We start from the raw sequence: 3,278 nt of genomic DNA, 5'->3' as shown, positions 1-3,278 counted from the left end.
CCAGTCCATATTAGCAGGGCACTAGCCCTGCCCTGTCTCAGAAGCCCGCTGTGCAAGGCTCCTACGTTGCTGCCTCTGCAGCATGTTATCTGCGGCATGCAGATTACAAGGAGCTGACTCTAGTGCTGGCTGGGTATAGATGACCGCTGTGCCTCGGCTTTCCTAAGCCCTGCACAGGTTATCCTTGGATTAAAACATTCTCCTTGCTTTCTGCTAGATTGTGAAGCAGGCCCCCAGCTCCCTGAAAAAAGTTCGTCATTATTTGCCCTTTTGGGGGCTGTCTTGGTCCTCCATGCACGAGCAAAAGACGAACAGCATGAAACAGTAAACTCTCAGAAGCTCCACAGCAGCACGAGATCCTGGTGCACGAAGCGAAAGTTTCTCATTGCTACATTAGGTGCTGGGTAAGGTACACAGAAGCGGCTGTGAAACCCTTCATGGTTTTGATCTGTGATTAGGCAGCTCTTCATTAATTAGAAGTTTTACTGTAAAATGCTTATGAGCTTAATCCACAAGTGTCAGCAATTGATACGCATTAAACTTTAATTAAACACTGAGGGTAGCTTAGATCCCCCACCCCCCCAAGCCATTAAAGTAGTATTTTTTTTTAATGAAATGATCTTGACATGCTTTGTCCTCATACCACTAACAACAAGACTGGCACATAGGCTAGCTAACCTGCCCTCAATTTAAGACCCTATATTTTTTCTGTTGAATTCAGCAGAACAGTGCAAAATTATTCCCTAAGCCTATGCTGACTCCTCCCAGTTTTTCCTAATTCAATAGGATGAGCATTGCTTTTTCCCTGGTATTTACTTTCTTTCAGAATCAGGGGGTAAAATCCATTTCTTAAACTGAAGCTAAATGGGAGCTCTGCCATAGATTTAGCCCCGAGCATCTCATGTATTCGCTGTAAGACTAGTAGCATCAGAACGCCACATCTGATTTTGTTTAAAGAAGAGTCACTTTGGAAACCTTGCTCTGAGCATTGTGTTATATCTGAGAAGCTAAAGTGCGATCCAAGACTTAAAAACTTCTCCTAATCTTACAAGCCAACAGTAGCTGTGGTCCAAGCATCTCAAGCAATTTGGACATGTCCTATTGGGAAACTTCAGGTCCCTGTTCTAGCAAGCAATACAGCTGCTGCAGTAGTCCCAGAGGTGCGTTAGGTTCTCCAGTCATTGCAGCAGACACTTTAAGCCTTAGCACGTACACGGCTGCCTAAATATAGATACAATGCAGAATAGCTAATGTAGGCATGTAGCCAAGTTTTCCAATCATTGCTGAAGTGTAAATGAGAGCAAAGTCAGTAAATATAATTGAGAAAATTAAGATTGGAAAGTGGGCTGATGGGGGGAAGGGGAAGAAACTGGGAGTGAAAAACTGGGGCCAGGATAGCTGCTAAGGTGACAACAGATGTCACGTAAAATCAATTAAAGAAAGATAGTTCAGACTAGTGCTCAGCATTTGCACAACCCAACTGCATCTATTTTTATAATAAAGCATTTCCAGAATAGGGCGTGTACAAGCAGGTATTAGAGCTCAGTACTGATTTTCCCACCCACCAAAAGACCAAGAAAAAAAAGGTGTCACCCACTAACTTACCTCTCCTCTCAACCTCTCACTTTCAGGACCGCAAAGCTGTTGTCTGAGGAGCCGGAGGCAAATGCTGCATGAAGCTGTGCAGAATGCCAAGTGGGTTGTAACCATTTCAGCCATGCAGCAGACAAGGTGCTCGAGTGCTTCTAGCCAGCTCGACTGAATTTTACACTGCTTGTACTCGTATTTACCCAACTATTCAGTAACGTTTAAGAACTTTTAAAATTAATTTTGGGGCAGCAGATCAAACAAGCTGATGAACCTCTAGTTCTACCCCAATCGTAACAGTGCAATAGCACACGGGCATCCAGCAGCAGCTTGCCATTCAGGCTGAGAGAAATCCAAGTGGTAACCTGGGCTTTCGCAATGCTGTGTTAAAAAAAAAAAAAAAGCCCAGGACTTTAACAATTAAGCAATTGACATTAGAGACCGTGCTTAAGAATCACATGCCTTTTTAAAAGGTTTTTATAAGAACCTAAAGCGTTTTTAGGGGATCTCTTGGACCCTAAAAAACAATGCACTTTTTAGGAGTGATATTGCAAGGTCTGGTTTATGCTATTTGCAAGTCTGTTGGCACTCTGGTGCCATTGGAAAAGCCACACTGCAGGTATTCACTAATTGTGTTTTTTCAGTGTTTATTCACAGTAGTCAAAGGGCTCTTCTAGTTCAGCTAATTAACTCCAGGCACCTCCCAGCTCCAACCAACAAGCAGGTAAGCGTTGCACTGTGGCTTATTGCAACTGCAGAGCTGGGGGTAGCCGCAGTAACCTAAGCCAGCTGGTTTTGGGAGCCCCGGATTTTGTAAGAAGCGCCCCAACGAGACAAGAGCACAGGGGTGATTAGCCGAAACCAGGGTAGGCTTGCACCTCAAAGGGTAGGCCCCGCTTTAAATAGGTGCAGGCTACCCCGGCTTTGGCTCAACAAGCCTCTGAAGCTCCCACTAGGAGCTGGGCCAGATGCCAGGGTTGAGGGGCTCCCCCCGGCTGGAGGGGGGCAGGGGCTGGGGAGCAGCACAGCTGGAGGGCCCGGCGGGCGCCGCCTGAACCGCCCGTTCCGCACCTCCCGGCTCCCGCCGGAGTCAGCCAGCCTGGTTAACCCTTTCGTTCCCCGCAGGATAATCCCAGCACAGAGGGACAGACCCCCGCAGCAGCGGGTTTCTCCCCGGGGTGGCACCGCAAGGAGCGCGGGGGTGAGGGGCACCCCGATGGGCCGCAAGGGAGGACCAAAGGGCGGACGGGGGGAATCAGTTATTGACCCGACTAAGTGGCTGCGACAAGCTTTCCGAGGAAGCGCCTCCCGCACTGGAAGGCTTGTCCACCTGCACCCCAGCGACACGGGGGGCCGGGACAAGCCTGGACAGGCCCGCGGCGCTTCTCCGCCCCCTCCCCCCGTGCACGTAGCGCAGCGGCCTTGGCCCGAGCCACTGGCAGCGAGCCGCCTCAAATGACGCTAGAGGGGCCAGCCCGTGCGTGGGGAGAGCCCGGCGCGCGGCAGGTGGCGGCGCTGGGGGACACAAGTCAGGGAGCGCCCGGCTAGCCCTAGCCTTGCAGCCATGTCCCTCCCGGCAGCCCCGAGCCGGCCGCTTCCCGACTCCAGCCGGCCAGGGAAGCCCCGCACCACGGGCCCAGCCCTCCTCCCCGCCGGGCCGGGCTGGCGGCCAGGTCCCAGCGGCCGCTGCG

The 3,278-nt window shown here is 51.0% G+C and overlaps 1 protein-coding gene across 3 annotated transcripts in view; it reads right to left on the bottom strand.

Moving 5' to 3' along the window:
* Nucleotides 1-1,953, bottom strand: part of PPP1R36 (protein phosphatase 1 regulatory subunit 36) — a 37,165-nt gene extending 35,212 nt beyond the window's left edge. Inside the window, exon 1 of one of the 3 annotated variants that reach the window (XM_019518467.1) lies at nucleotides 1,606-1,953. The gene's annotated coding sequence lies outside the window, so the exon portion shown is untranslated. The remainder of the gene's footprint in view (nucleotides 1-1,605) is intronic. The other 2 variants (XM_019518466.1, XM_019518463.1) reach the window with 2 other exon arrangements.
* Nucleotides 1,954-3,278: the final 1,325 nt, after the last annotated feature.

This window comes from Gavialis gangeticus, unplaced genomic scaffold (genome assembly GCF_001723915.1).
Source record: "Gavialis gangeticus isolate Ggan-Ray unplaced genomic scaffold, GavGan_comp1, whole genome shotgun sequence".
In the NCBI taxonomy this organism is placed as follows: Eukaryota; Metazoa; Chordata; order Crocodylia; family Gavialidae; genus Gavialis; species Gavialis gangeticus.
Note: the sequence above shows the minus strand (reverse complement) of the source record. Positions and strands in the feature narration are given on the sequence as shown.